Consider the following 15564-nt stretch of genomic DNA (forward strand, 5'->3'; position numbering starts at 1 on the left):
CTGAATCAGACAACTGTAGGGCAACTTGCCTGCCTCCCTTCTCTGCGTTCAGCTCGCCTAAATTTGGAGATGAAACTGTCTGTGCAGTGGGGTCACTACTTAGCGGCCGCACAAGACAAATGAACTTTGGAACATGGAATATATGGACATTGCTGGACAATACAGATAGTGAACGTCCTGAACGCAGGACTGCCATCATCGTGAGGGAGTTCAGATGTTTTAATATTGACATAGCAGCACTCCAAGAAACTCGAAGAGCAGGAGAAGGACAACTGAAGGAAGAAAAAGGAGGTTACACCTTCTTCTGGAAAGGACTGCCTGAACAAGAACGATGAATACATGGAGTAGGCTTTGCTATTAAAAATGATCTTGTCAGAAGTTCCTACTGGCATTAATGAACGACTCTCAACTCTCCGATTAAAACTCACCAAAAACCAGCAGGCAACTATTGTAAGTCCTTATGCACCAACATTAGATGCTGATGAAGACATCAAGGAAAATTTTTATACCCAGCTGGACACCACCTTATCAGAGGTACCTAAGGAGGATAAAATTATCCTCTTGGGCGATTTCAATGCAAGAGTTGGGCGTGATTTTGATTTTTGGCCAGAAACCACTGGGAAAGAGGGAGTTGGCAATAGCAACCAGAATGGCATTCTACTTCTGACTAAATGTGCAGAGCACAATCTTGTTATTACAAACACACTTTCGGCAGAAAGATAAATTTAAAACATCATGGAAGCACCCTTGGTCGAAGCACTGGCATCTCCTGGATTATGTAATTGTCCATGCCAGAGATCGTTGTGATGTACTCCTCACTAGGGCCCATGACGAGTGCTGATGACTGCTGGACAGATCACCAATTAATTCAATCCACTATGGCCATTAATATTGTTCCTCAACATAGGCTCCAAGGAAGAAAACCAAGGCGTAAAATGAACATCCACGCCCTTCAAGATCCTATTAAGCGAGCTTGCTTTCAAACAACTCTCAAGAAACATATGCGTCCGGAACTCCCTGAAAACGTCAAGGAACACTGGATTAAACTGAAGACTTCCATTATTGCAGCATGTGAACAAACTATTGGATACCAAACTAAGAAACATCAGGACTGGTTTGATGAGAACGATAGTGAGATCGAACCAATCCAATCCAATTATTTATTACGGTCATAGTCCAAAACACATACATACAAATTAATACATAGCAGTAAAAGTAGCAAAATACAATAAACATTTAAAACTCTAAAAACAGTTGATCGGTTAAAAGTTTCAATTAAGAATTAAACTACAAATATCTCTACCCCGTGGTTATCAAAGATCTTCTACAAAGAATAGCAGCAGAACAAAAGCTTACCTGTTACCAATGGGGAATAGTCAGATAAAAGATAATCTACATAAAAAGTTTCAGACCTACCAGGGAGATCTTGCAGAATAGGAGAAATCAGATGGAGTCTAAGATCTCGGTAAAAAGGACAGAAGAGTAGTACATGACCGATCGTTTCTACTTCTTCATTACCACACGGGCACAATCTATTTTTATACAGTATTTTTTTATAACGCCCTTCCAGTAGAGCCGATGGGAGAATATTAAACCTTGCCCATGTAAAGGCTCTTCTAAATCTAGGTAAGGTTAAATTATTTAGATAAGGAGCCATTACAAATGGCCTTGAATTGTATCTATGCTTGGTGATCAGCAGCAGATGACCCTGGAGATCTACATCTCGTATCCATTGTGTTATAACTTCTTTAGCTTTTATATAACCCAGACTAATAATCATTGGCAGGGAAAATCCTAAACTTGATATTTTAGCATTGATCATCTTCTTCCACTTAGATTGGAAGGCATCCGAAAGTGTGAGTGGTGTCAGACCCACGGGAGTAAATATCATCTTCAGCCAGGAATTAATTCTGTATAACCAAACCCGTGATTCAATAGTAGGAAGCCCTACCTCCAATCGGAGAATATTGCTGGGAATACAACAAGGGGCAGCCAGCACAGATCTAAGAAAGCTATTTTGCACTGCTTCGAGGGGAGAGTAATTCTCATAAGTACTGGCTTGAGCCCCATATAATAGCTGAGGTATGATCTTCATAACAAATACCTTAATTGCTGCAGGAAGGTATTGACCGCCCCTGTTATAATAAAAGGAGAGAAGAGCTCTCGTGGTTCTTTGGGCATTGGATATAGCAGCTTTTAAATGTGGACCCCAGGATCCCTTAGATTGAAATGTCACTCCCAAGTATTTAAAGACTTCAACTTGGTCAATTGGGTGCTTCTGAATCCACCATAAGTGTTTAGGATTTTTGTTGGAAAATACCAAGACTTTTGTTTTGTCGTAGTTAATTGACAAAGACTCAATATTGCAATAATTTGCAAGTGCTGCCAGAAGACGTCTCATGCCAACACATGAGCGTGATAGCAGGGCTATACCGTCCGCATACATAAGAATGGGCACGGACTTCTCATTCAAACTTAGTGAATGTGAGTGCACCCTATGCAGACTATCTACTAACGAGTTGATATATAGATTAAAAAGAAGGGGGGCCAGTATACATCCCTGTTTCACCCCCTTATAAGTAAATATAGGTCTTGATGGCCTGCCTTGTTACACCTGACACGTAGACAGGTATTAGCATATAGGCCACGTATTAAACATAGTAATCTCTTATCAATGTTAGTAGCCTCTAATTTCAGTGAGATTGAACATATCATTGACAAGAAAAGGAAAGCCTTCCAGATATGGCAAAAAGACATTAACTGTGCTGCTAAGAAAAAAATCTATGCCAGGGCAAAGGCTGAGGTCCAAAGAAGAACTAGAGAACTTAAGAACACCTGGTGGATAAAGAAAGCTCAAGAAATCCAACATTTTGCAGATGCTCATGATGCACAGGGCTTTTTTAATGCCACAAAGGCCATCTATGGACCAACAAATTATGGTACAAATCCCTTATGCTCAATAGATGGTACCAAACTTCTAAAGGACAAAGAGTCTATTGTACTGCACTGGAAAGAGCATTACCACGACCTCCTTAATTGTAACTCTATTGTGGCTGATGAGGTCTTGCAAATCCCACAACAAATTAGAGATGAGTTTGCAGTATCCCCTAATTTGGATGAAGTCAGTAAAGCCATTAATCAAATGAAGAATAACAAAGCTAGTGGACCTGATGGGATTCCTGCTGAAGTCTTTAAAGAAGGTGGGCCTGAATTTACACAACAACTTCCTAAGCTTATCGAAAAAATCTGGATGAGGGAGGAGATCCCGGAAGACTTTAGGGATGCCATAATTATAACTCTTTTCAAGAAGGGTGGTAGAACAGATTGTGGGAACTACCGAGGCATCTCTCTTCTTGCTACCGCAGGTAAAATCCTTGCAAGGATCCTCGCAAATCGCCTCCTACCTATCTCAGAAGACATCCTCCCTGAATCCCAAAATGGTTTGTACCCTTCCAGGGGGACAGTGCACATGATATTCACTGCACGACAGCTTCAAGAAAAATGCAGGGAGCAAAACCGACCTCTGTATATGGTGTTTATTGATCTTACAAAGGCCTTTGATACTGTAAATCGAACTGCTCTCTGGACCATCCTTCTGAAAATCGGATGCCCTGATAAATTTGTGAATATTTTGCAACTCCTCCATGTCAACATGACGGCAACAATTTTGGACAACAATGGCTCTGAAAGTGACCCATTCAAAGTGGGATCAGGCGTCAAACAGGGATGTGTCATTGCTCCTACCTTATTTGCTATTTTCATTGCCATGATTCTACACCTTGTTGAGGGGAAACTTCCCACTGGCATGGAAATCACATATCGAATAGATGGAAAGCTTTTTAATCTCAGTAGGCTGAAAGCAAAAAGTAAGGTAATTACAACCTCTGTCATAGAACTTCAATATGCCGATGATAATGTAGTATCCGCACATTGAGAGGAAGATCTTCAAACTATCCTAAATGTATTTGCAGAAGCATATGAAAAGCTTGGCCTCCTGCTTAACATAAAAAAAACCAAAGTGTTTCATCAGCAAGTGCGAACCAATCCCTCTGTAGCACAATCAATCCAGCTTAACGGTGCGATGCTGGAGAATGTCGATCACTTTTCTTATCTTGGCAGCCATCTCTCTGTAAAAGCTGACATTAACTCTGAAATTCAGCATCGTCTGAGCTCTGCGAGTGCCGCATTCTCCCGAATGAAGCATAGAGTGTTCGAGGATCAGCATATTCGCAGAGAGACCAAAATGCTTATTTACAAAGCCACTGTACTACTGACCTTACTGTACGCCTGTGAAATATGGACCATCTATAAATGCCACTCCCAACTTCTTGAAAGATTCCACCAACGCTGCCTCCAGAAAATTCTGCAAATTACTTGGGAAGATAGGCGGACTAATGTTAGCGCATTGGAAGAAGCAAAGACCACCAGTGTTGAAACAATGATCCTCCAACTTCAGCTTCATTGGACCAGCTATGTTGTTCGAATGCCTGATCACCGTCTTCCAAAGCAGCTACTTTACTCTCAACTTAAGGATGGAAAACGGAATATCAGTGGACAGCAAAAGAAGTTTAAAGATGTTCTCAAAGCTAATCTAAAAAAATGTAACATAAGCATTGAGAACTGGGAAGCCTTGGCCCATGAGCGTCCCAATTGGAGGTCGGACATTATCAAAGATGCTATGGACTTTGAAGAAGCACGAGTACAGGGCGAAAGGGACAAACGAGCTGAGCGGAAGGCACGTCAAGCAAATCCTCATCGTGACCATCTTCCATCTGGAAACCTACGTCCTCACTGTGGGAGGCTGTGTGGATCCAGAACTGGCCTCCACAGTCACTTACGGACCCACCGTTAAAGACCTTATTTTGGAAGGCAATCTTACTCGGCCACAAGTGATCACCAATGAAAATGAATGAATGAATGCTTATTCATACTCTCTCATATCCTATGTTTGAAACAACTTACAAAATCAAAGTATAACGCATCTAAAACAGTCACAAAATATCAGATTGTGTTAGCTGCCGAACCAGGGCTGTGGAGTAGGAGTTGTGGAGTCGGAAGCAATTTTGGGTGGAGTCAGAGTCGGAGTCAGTAGAAACGTACCGACTCCGACTTCCAAATAAATTTTGATTGACAAGAAGCAATTTTGGGTGGAGTCGGAGTCAGACAGTAGAAAAATAGAGGAGTTAGAGTCGGACAGTAGAAAAAAGAGGAGTCGGAGTCGGTCTGGCGTATTGACTCCACAGCCCTGTGTCAAACTCATCTCCCCATTCCACAAGGAGACAATAACTTTGACAGAAACACCAGCCATATTAGCAGGAAATTACTGGAAGGCTCTCAAGAATCTATCAGGGTCTAGCAGCATCTGGGGGTATTACCCTCCTGCAGAGGGGAATGGTCATTGAAAGTCTAAACTTCATCGAAGTGTTGTGACTATAACAAGCAAGTTACCAGTAAGTCCCCCAACTCCAAGTCACAATCCTGTCCAGTCAAGAACAGGGCCAGAGTGTAACCCCACACACGTTAGATCTTTTATATGTTAATATAGGCCCAGTGTTGCCATGGCAGCCATAAAGTCTTGAGCCATCCCAGATGAGGCAGCCTCAACATACATGTTGTGGTCTCCCTGAATAAAACCTTGGAGCACTCACCACCATATCCAACACCACATCAGCTCAGGCAGGCAGACTATTAACCAGTTGGGTGGTTGGTATACTAAGAAAAAAACCCCAGCCTATCTCTAGCGCCCAACACCAGGAACAAACACTGAAACCCAGGACTTGTCTGGACAGGTACACTAGAGAGGGAAACAATATCATTATAAAACACACATCCCCCCTGGGCTCTGCAGCTGATGCTGGTGCTGCACCAAGAAACCAGGTGAACAGAGATATAAAAAGAACATGACTACCCAGGTCATTCACAGAGGTCTCACTAACTCTTGCCAGGATTAAGTCCTGGATAGTAGCAGATACACCCTGGCCAGGGGACCAAGCACCACTGGAATTTCACCCCTTTTCCTCCAAGGAAGATCATCACGGCAGGGGGAGATCAAGGTGACCCCATCTATCAGCTCCTATTCTTGCTTGCTTGCCCTTCCTTTCCTTTTTTAATTTGAAAGGCAGACTCGAGATGCTAGAAACATGAGGAAGATGGGCCTTTCATGTTGTGAGGAAGGGCAACCCAAGGTGACAGTGTGTCCTGCCCATCAAAGGACTCAGTCGCAGATTTGCCTGTAGTTTTTCTCTTTTTATTAAAGTTATGGATACATCAAAAGCAGTGCGCCTCATTAACCTAACTAAGCTTGCTAAGAACTTTGGCCCTAAGCTAACACTGACTAAGCATGCTAAAGCGGCACTAAGACGTTGACTTAGCAACCGGGTCCCCCCCCCCAGTAAGCTTATGTAGGCTGGGATTGCATGCACTCATGGAGGCTCCTCCTCAACTCCGCCTGTTGAACTTCCTGCCTCTGGCCAGGGAGAAGATGGTTGATCTTTGGCTCCCCCTCTGATGGAGGGGGGCTTCTAACAGTCAGTTCAGGCATGGGAAACTGGGCAGCGCTAGGCGGGGAAATGACTGACATGCCCAGCTGCATCTCAGAGGCAGGCAGCGGGGGCCTGTCCCACTGGAGAGTGTCCGATGGGCTATGTGGTGATTCTGCAGGGAAGTGGGAAGCAGGGGAAACTACTGCCAGAGATGGGGGTTGGGGCATCCTGCAAGTTCACCCAGCTGTCCTTCCCCACCTGGGGCTCCCACGCCAAGTCCTCATCTTCTGACCCACCTTCGACCAGCCCCTTCTCATTTGCCAGTACAGCAGAAGACAGACTAACATGGCAGGTCCTTAGAGGAAGCTCTCATGTTAGTCTGAACACGCCAAGTAGGGCATCACTGTGGCTTAAATTAAATCAGTTTGTGACACAAAGGGACAATTGCTTGGACTGGCAACACTGGCATGGGCTAGCAAAGCCACCGCATGAACAGAAAGGGGTCTGAAGAATAGCTTGATGAAGGTTAAATGAGGACTTGGGAAACAGGTGCCAAAAATCACAGCATCTTGCAAGGCACACCCTAAATTAAGTATTGAAGGGCAAATATGAAAGAACAAACACTCCAAGGGAATAGCATTTGAGGGCTTAACCTGATTCCCCCTGCCCAAATTTCAATTTTAGTGCTATCAACTGTCACACCTACCTCTTACACAAAATGCCAAGGCAGGGACAAAACAGAGCAAACAAGCTGCCTCATTCAGTTATATTTATGATAATTCTAATCCATCCAAGCAGATGGTTTTCGTATTAGCAGACAACATTTTGACATTAAGACCCTTTCCAAGGTCTTCAAGGAGTCTGCAGAAAAGAACACTTTTCAAATAAGTTCAAATAAATAAGTTTATTATGTATTCACAGTATTTTCCAGACCACCTTTGGCAGGAACATAAATAGCGCTAGATCCTTCTGTATGGATTTTTCATGGGTGTGCACACTAATTCTGTTTAAGCATGCTTTATATACAGAAGTGCATTCCTCACAAGGCAGCTAATGTTCAGTCAAGCAAGGCCTTCCTTCCTTTTTTTTTTTCTGAAGAAGCTATCACACCCTCTCAAGGGTGGACAACAGCACTCTGAAAAGGGGCTGAGCAGATTTATCTTCTTACACTCTAGTAACATTTACATTTAACTGTTCCAGAATATGAGTATATGTTCTTCAGAGAGCAATCCATACTCCTGCTTCCCCATACCAATTATTTTCAGCTCTGGTTTATTCATGCAGCAGAATGGACTACATCACTTCAAATTAGGGTTGCCACGTTCAGGGCCTGAGACTGATCCTGTATCTTTAGGAGAAGAGAAAGTCAGCCAAGTGCAGGTGTTCTTGCAACCCTGTAATGGGAAAAACCACAAGGTGGAATTCTCCCTTCCCCCTGCACAACTTTTAAAGATACAGAAGACCTCTTGGATATGGTGGTCTGTCATTGTGTAGCTATGGTCTGTGAAATGTAAAAGTAATCTACTTTGCTGGGTTCTTATGACTAAATAAAATGTGGATAAATTCCTGTTCTTCCATATCACCCTCCATATATTCACCGCCTTAGAAGAATGAGCTTTATCCCTTCTCTCTTTCTATATACAAGAATCTGGATAGATCCTTTCTGAAGAACATAATCCAAACACCATACAGATCACTCTCAGTCCCAGGCATGAGCCCAAATCATAAACAACAAACACCACACCTCACGAAAAATCCTTTGATTTCTTTCCATTAAGGTAATCACAGATCTCATAGGTAATCCAAATATCACTGTAAAACAAACTGATAAAGAAGCAACGGTCAAGCTGAACAAGTCTGATTACATTAATGAAGCACAAAAACATCTTAAGAACGTCAGACACTACAAATCAGTGTCCAATGATCATGCTGGAGAATATCAGACAGAATTACAGAAGCAGACAACACTATGACTACAACTCCACAAAAATCTCTTTGCTACCAAAAATGCACAGGCCAGATACTGCAGGAACAGGTGCTAGAAAAGATGGTAACATTAAGCAACTTCCAGAAGGAAACATGGTGGTCACCATATATATTGGATCATTATATACCAACATCTCCCATGAGTATGGATTACAGGCAATCAATCATTCCAGACAGAACATCTGCTCATATCAGTGGGTTAGGTTTTATTATTGTTGAGATTTTTAATGTTTTAATGTATTTGTATATTTTTACTTTGTATGTCGCCCAGAGTGGCTGGACAGCCAGCCAGATGGGCAACTAATAAATTTAATAAATAATAATAATAAAATACCATCACTGAACTGTAATGCTTAGTCTTCATACATGTATGTGTTTGTGTGTTATGTGCCTTCAAGTTGATGTCGACTTATGGCAACCCTATGAATCAGCGACCTTCAATAGCATCTGTTATAAACCACCCTGTTCAGATCTTGTAAGTTCAGGTCTGTGGTTTCCTTTATGGAATCAATCCATCTCTTGTTTGGCCTTCCTCTTTTTCTACTCCCTTCTCTTTTTCCCAACATTATTGTCTTTTCTAGTGAATCATGTCTTCTCATTATGTGTCCAAAGTATGATAACCTCAGTTTCATTGTTTTAGCTTCTAGTGACAATTCTGGTTTAATTTGTTCTAACATCCAACTATTCGTCTTTTTTGTGGTCCATGGTATCCGCAATACTCTCCTCCAACACCACATTTCAAATGAGTTTTTTCCTCTTAACCACTAGTCCTCATACATAGCTACATTAAACTGATGGATAAATTATACTTACAGATCCACAGCTTAGCTATGAGCACACACATCACCATACTATGCAAACGTGTTATGGTTGACTTACAACAGAGCTTCCTGAAAAATTACCATCTGCCTCAGCTAATCTGCCTCAATATATTAATGACATGTTTCTAATCTGAACTCATCATAAGAAGTTGCTCAAAAGTTTACTTTAGGATTTCCACCTCCTCCAACTCCACTATTAATTTGAGCTTTGGTGAATATATGGAGGGTGATATGGAAGAATAGGAATTTATCCACATTTTATTTAGTCATAAGAACCCAGCAAGGTAGATTACTTGTTTCCATTTTGTACATGGGAAGCTGAGGATAAGGGAAAGTGTATCAGGGCCCAAAAAGGGACTTACAGTAGGGCCCCGCTAATACGGCGGGTTAGGGACCAGGCCCCCGCCGTAAAGCGGAAATTGTCATAAAGCGGGGCCCCATAGACTATAACGGGCCGCATCGCGAAAAAATGATGCAAAAACGTCGCAAAATGGCAAAATTGGCTTTAAAATGGGGAATTTCCCCTGCTTGAAAGTCGCCACATCAGCAGAATGCCATAATGCGGAACGCCATACAGCGGGGCCCTACTGTACTCAATTAACTGATTTCACTGATTTGCAGTCCAGAGTTCCACCCTAGCATCTGATGTAGAAAATCACTTATGAAACCTCATGCTCTTTTAATACAATCTTTTTTGCTAGCCTCAAAGGTGCAACCAGAGATTGTACCAAATAGCCTGAGGTTGGTTTTTGAATTTGTACAAAATCTGGAGGAGTTTGGGTTTTTTGGCAAAGTGAGATGCAGGTGCAAAACAGTGGCACAGGCAAGGGATAAGTGGCACCCCTGGAGGGAATTGTTTTTTGCTGCATCATCAGGGGACATGGATGGTTCCCTGTCAAAGGCAAATGACCAACAGCAAGGATAATTAGCCATCCATGTCCCCTGATGATGCCACAGAAAAATAATGTTTATAAGCATCCCTATAATGTGCCATTAGAAATGAATTACTGGAATAAATAACTAGTTATTTTGACTTGTTATAGAATAAGGGAGCAGCCATCACATTCTGAACTGTAGGGATTCAGGAATGAATATTCATATTATATTGGCACAGAACTTGAATGGTTCTCCATTTAATCCTTGTTCATACTCCTAAAAACTCCATAAAGTAGATTACTTGCTTCAATTCTGTACATGGGGAACTGTTAAGATGAAGGGTGGCTTGCTCAAACCACCAAATCAGTGATTCAGCAAGACCTTAAGACCAATCTTTCAAGTCCTGAAAGACTTGGACATGCACTTCCATGGCTGTGCACTTTATTTCCCAAAGGATGCTAAAACTGGAGCTTGACCACTTTCTAGGAATGCTAGAAGATGCCTACACCTTGGACTGGCTTTTAGCAACTCAACAGGATAGATAGACCATCATGGAGTAATTTGGGGAGTTGCTCTTTTATTTTCACTGCTACAGTCTAGCACAGTCTTGAGGCACTTTAAACATTTATAAACGTTGCATGAACTTTCCCAGGCTACAACTTACCTATTGTATCAGATGAAGTCAGCTCTACTCTATGAAGCCTCACGCGATAATAGATCAAAGTGCTATAGGACTCTAATTTGAGAACTAATTTTACTTTGGTTTAATCAATGCTTGTCTGGCTTAACATAGTAGTTATCAAGCTTCCTACTTCTCCAGGAATCATTTCTGCATTGGTCTGTGTGCCACCCCCTCTCCAAAAAACCCTGCATGTTGGAGAGGATTAAGAGGAGATATTCAAGGGCACATCCTCGGTTCATACAAGCTCTGGCCAGGCTTGTCGGACTTCATTATAAGAGTGCACCTACAGCACACCCAATACTCACCTGCAGATGTGTATTAAGGGATAATCGGCTAATGGTTGGTAGCAGGGCTGTGGAGTCGGTACGTCAAACCTTTGACTCCGACTCCTCTATTTTTCTACTGTCCGACTCCGACTCCGACTCCACCCAAAATTGCTTCTGACTCCACAGCCCTGGAAAGGGCTGTAAATGTCTTTTTAAATTGGAAGCTCTCATAGGAGCATTTTTATCGCTACCTGAATATGCGCTGATCTTGGTATCACAGCATTTGTCTGCATCTGGGTCCTGTGTCATACACTGACACACAAATTTTTTTCCATCTTGAGTTATGGTGAAATGCTCAACTACAGCTGACTTCATGGGAAGCTTCTTTGACATTTTGAATTTATATTTTAAAAAAAATGTCAATCAAAATTTATTTTGAAGCTGGAGTCGGTACATTTCTACCAACTCCGACTCCACCCAAAATTGCTTTCAACTCCGACTCAGACGCCCTGGTTGGTAGATTGCCTTTCAGAAAAATGTGTCTGCCATTATTAATTTACTCTTTGAGAAATCCCTTCTATAAGCTTCCAAAGTTCCCTGGAACACATTCCGAAAGTACCTGGTTTAGCAAGTATATTGTTTTTTGGTTTCACCTGATTTTGTCTTAAGTACCGTTACATGCCCTGAGCTATTACAATGGGGTAGGTGTACAGCAGGATTGTATGAGATGAGGTGGATTGGTGCAATATTTTATGGACGTTTCACACAAACTAAGCATCCCTCAGGCATTCATAAGTTACAGTTCTGCTGTGTGCACCTTTATAAAGCTAATATTGCTTATTTAATGCAGAACTTTGGGATGGGTAATTCTGCAGAAAATTTTCCAGTTATGTTTTTCCACAGAAAGTTTTCCATTTCTAAAAATGAGCTATTTTATCAAATCAATAAGCAATATATAATGAATTGATACAATACCAGTCAAATTGGCCAGTGTCAACATTTTAATAAACTTTTTTAGGCAACTATCCCTAAGATGTACATTTATATGTATTATATATACCAGCCTTTCCCAACCAGTGTGCCTCCAGATGTTGTTGGACCACAACTCCCATCAGCCTCAGCCAGCATTGCCAATAGTCAGGAAAGATGGGAATTGTGGTCCAACAACATCTGGAGGCACACTGGTTGGGAAAGGCTGTATTATATGCATGCACAATTCAGCCGGATGTACAATCTCTTATGGTTATTTGCAAGAATATAATCATTTCCATGTTACCAACAGAGGAAACAGAGGCTGGGAGTGGCTTGCCAACAATCATCCAATCAGAGAGAACCTGTGACCTTCCATATGTTGCTAAACTATAACTCCCATCATCCCTAACAATTGGTCATGCTGGAGACCCAACAGCATCTGGAAGCACACAGGTTCCCCACCCTGCTTTAAAACTGTTCTAGTTTGATTCAAGCTGATTTTCCATAAATGGCTACCAGTTGGATGAGGTAGTTTATATGATCCAGGTACATGGGTGGGGCCTAATGCATGGGTCCTTCCCACAGTATTGACTTCCCTTTCCACTGTTGTGCCAGTTACTCTGGTCAAAGCCCCACAATCAAGTTTTATCACCAGCTTGAAACCTACCTCTTCCTGTGTTTCTTTGGCTAGTACCATCAACACAGGAACAAAAAGGATTAGTATCTCTATACAACAGTTGATTTGGAGAACTGGACATGGAAAGGCCAAAAGAAAGCAGCATATGGAACTGAGATTACAGTTACTGCTCGGAAAGGGAACTTGTGCATTATTCCACAACTGGCACCAAGATAGAAAGGAGCTAAAGCCAGCCCAAGAACAAACAACAATGTTCTGGCAACCAGGCGTTAGAATCAAACCAGGAACTGAGACCCAAAGTAGATTATCCAGGACGGCAGAACCTATGGCCTTCCAGATGCTGTTAAGACTATAGCTGCCTCGTCCCTGACCATTAGCTATGCTGGCTGGGGCTAATGGTCCAACAATATCAGGGCACAGGGTTCCCCGTCTCTGCTGTAGAGATTTCCCACATGCTATCCCTGACAGATAACTGTGCAACCTTTTTGTTGTATAAAACTCCAAGAAAGCAGATCACGCATGAATTCCACAGGATGGAGAAGTTGTCCATCAGAGGCATGCAAAGAACAACCCATTTAAATGGGCAAGACTTTGAAGCATTTTGCGAATTACAAGTGCCATGTAATGTCAACTGCAATAGGAACAATTTACATTGCAGCTTTAAAATGCACAATACTTTGCAATACAAATAATTACATCTATTTGAAACCTGAAGACAGTGAAGTTGAAAAATTGTAAGTCGCCCAAAGCTTCTCAATATATTTAAAGCTGGTTTAAACTTAGATTCAAATCCATCATTTTACTCCACCAGACCATCACGGAACCCAAGCAGAACATGATAACTACTAAGCAAGAAGTCCAGTGCAGGAGGGTTCTAAAGGAAAGAGAAAGTTCTATGGAAAAAGGTGTAAATAAACAATAAATTTTGCTCAGTAAGGAAACAGGCTATCAGCAAGCTGTCTTAATACATCTCCCACCTACCTAACTTGCAAATATTTCTATTGGATGAACCATTTCACCCCTTCCACTCCCAAGTAAGCTGGAGTTTTGTGAACTGCACACTTAGTGGGCAAATACCACAATCAGACAAGCACTGATAACATTCTAAGAAAAGCAGTTCAGGAGGACAATTCCACCTCAGAAAGGAGTGTGAGTTCTTTAGAATCTAATATTATTCCTTGACTGACAACATGTCTTTGAAGGAGGAACAAAAAGGGGATCATGCTTAGAGTATGCCCGAAAGGCCGTTTGTAACAGAAAGCCAACATATCACTTGGAAGAGCCTCTGGTAGGGAAGAAAGCAAAAATGAACAGAACAAAGGGCTGTGGGAATTCAAATGACATGATTTGCCTTTAAGTATGTCAGATTTCAGTTACATACAATCCATATACAGAAAACGTATTCACAAGAACCCTCTCCCCGCTCTATCTCTGCTTGCATCTGGATTTTCAGCACCTCATTTGAAGTTCAAGAGCAACAAATTATGATTAAAGCTCCAAATAAATCTATTTTCCTCATCATCTGCCCCTGAAATATCTGAGCCTCAACGCCCAGCAGCTTACAAGCATAAGGAAAAAACAGGGAAGCTTCCTCATGCCACACCCTCACCTACTCCAATAACCAGGTTAGCCCTCTTCCACGAATACACTTCTCCTTGCCACCATTTCAACAGCAAAGGAAATCAAGCAAACCTCCCAAAACTCACAGCCCACAAAAACCTTCCTCCATCCTGATAGCCTGTCACCCTCCCTCATTTCATTCACCCTCGGTGTAGCACTCAAAATGGCCATAAACCACCTCTTTTCCATCTGCTTCACTCATCTATTTTACTTCTGAATTCTTAGTAATCCACACACAAAACCTCTAGTGTCACAACATACCCCTTCCCCAGAAAGCACCTGTTCACCCCCAACAGTTTGAAAATGGGCTAGGCAAGACCTGAAATGCCTTGATCCATGTGTCCCATAAATGTGCACACATACACACCCCTATAACTTTACCTTATCCATGCACCCGTTTCCCAACCCTAGGCCTGAAATAATCCCAGCACGTAATCAAACACCGGTATTTTTAAAAAAATGAAATCATTTTCTCCTAGCCTTTACTTCTTATCCCAGGCCCCTTTCTACTAGACTTATTATAGTCTACGAACAATTCGAATGCCTTCTTCCCAGCACTTACCAACCATCCTCAGACCTTTGACCACCTTCTCCCCATCTTCCGCAACGCACAGAAACAGACCTCCAAACAAACCTCTCCCGTTCAACAAGATTTCACACTGGCCTTCAGCACTCCTCAGGTAAATGTCCACCTCCTACTCCCAACATTCTCACTTGGACGTACCTCTCTTCGCCAGTTCTCCCATCATCCCTTTTTTCTCCTTATCATTGGACCACCTCCCAACCCCGCCCCTACTCGCCCACTCCTCAGTCCCGTGACCCTTGACCGCCAGAGGAACGCAGGTCAGATGTCAAACCGCCTTAGTCAAAGGTTTCTCCCTTCACTTTTCACAAAGCCAAAATTCACAGGAAGCCAGATATTCCACATCCTCCCAGACACGCTGCTGTGGATTTTGGGGCCCTCTTTGCTTACCCACAGCTTCTCTTTCTGCTCCGGGGCCTGCAAACCGGAAACAGCCGTGTGCCCGCCCGGCGGCCACACAAAATGGCGGTGAAGCGCGCTCCCTGGGCCAACGCGCACGCGCAACATGACTCCACCTTTTCCCGCTTCAGTCGCCTAGGAAGGGAAGGAAGTGAGGGAGGGGAATTGGTCGCCATGTTAAGAAGGTCAAGGAGGCCTGAGGAGAACCGATGGAGTCGGCCATGTTGGAAAGGACACTGG

The 15564-nt window shown here is 42.5% G+C and overlaps 1 protein-coding gene across 3 annotated transcripts in view; it reads right to left on the reverse strand.

Moving 5' to 3' along the window:
* WIPF2 (WAS/WASL interacting protein family member 2) overlaps positions 1 to 15419 on the reverse strand; it is a 38584-nt gene extending 23165 nt beyond the window's left edge. The window contains exon 1 of one of the 3 annotated variants that reach the window (XM_061590081.1): positions 15316 to 15419. The gene's annotated coding sequence lies outside the window, so the exon portion shown is untranslated. Of the gene's footprint in view, positions 1 to 14904; positions 15250 to 15315 lie in introns of those variants that run through there. The other 2 variants (XM_061590080.1, XM_061590083.1) reach the window with 2 other exon arrangements.
* Positions 15420 to 15564: the final 145 nt, after the last annotated feature.

Source organism: Rhineura floridana, chromosome 11 (assembly GCF_030035675.1).
Source record: "Rhineura floridana isolate rRhiFlo1 chromosome 11, rRhiFlo1.hap2, whole genome shotgun sequence".
NCBI lineage: Eukaryota > Metazoa > Chordata > Lepidosauria > Squamata > Rhineuridae > Rhineura > Rhineura floridana.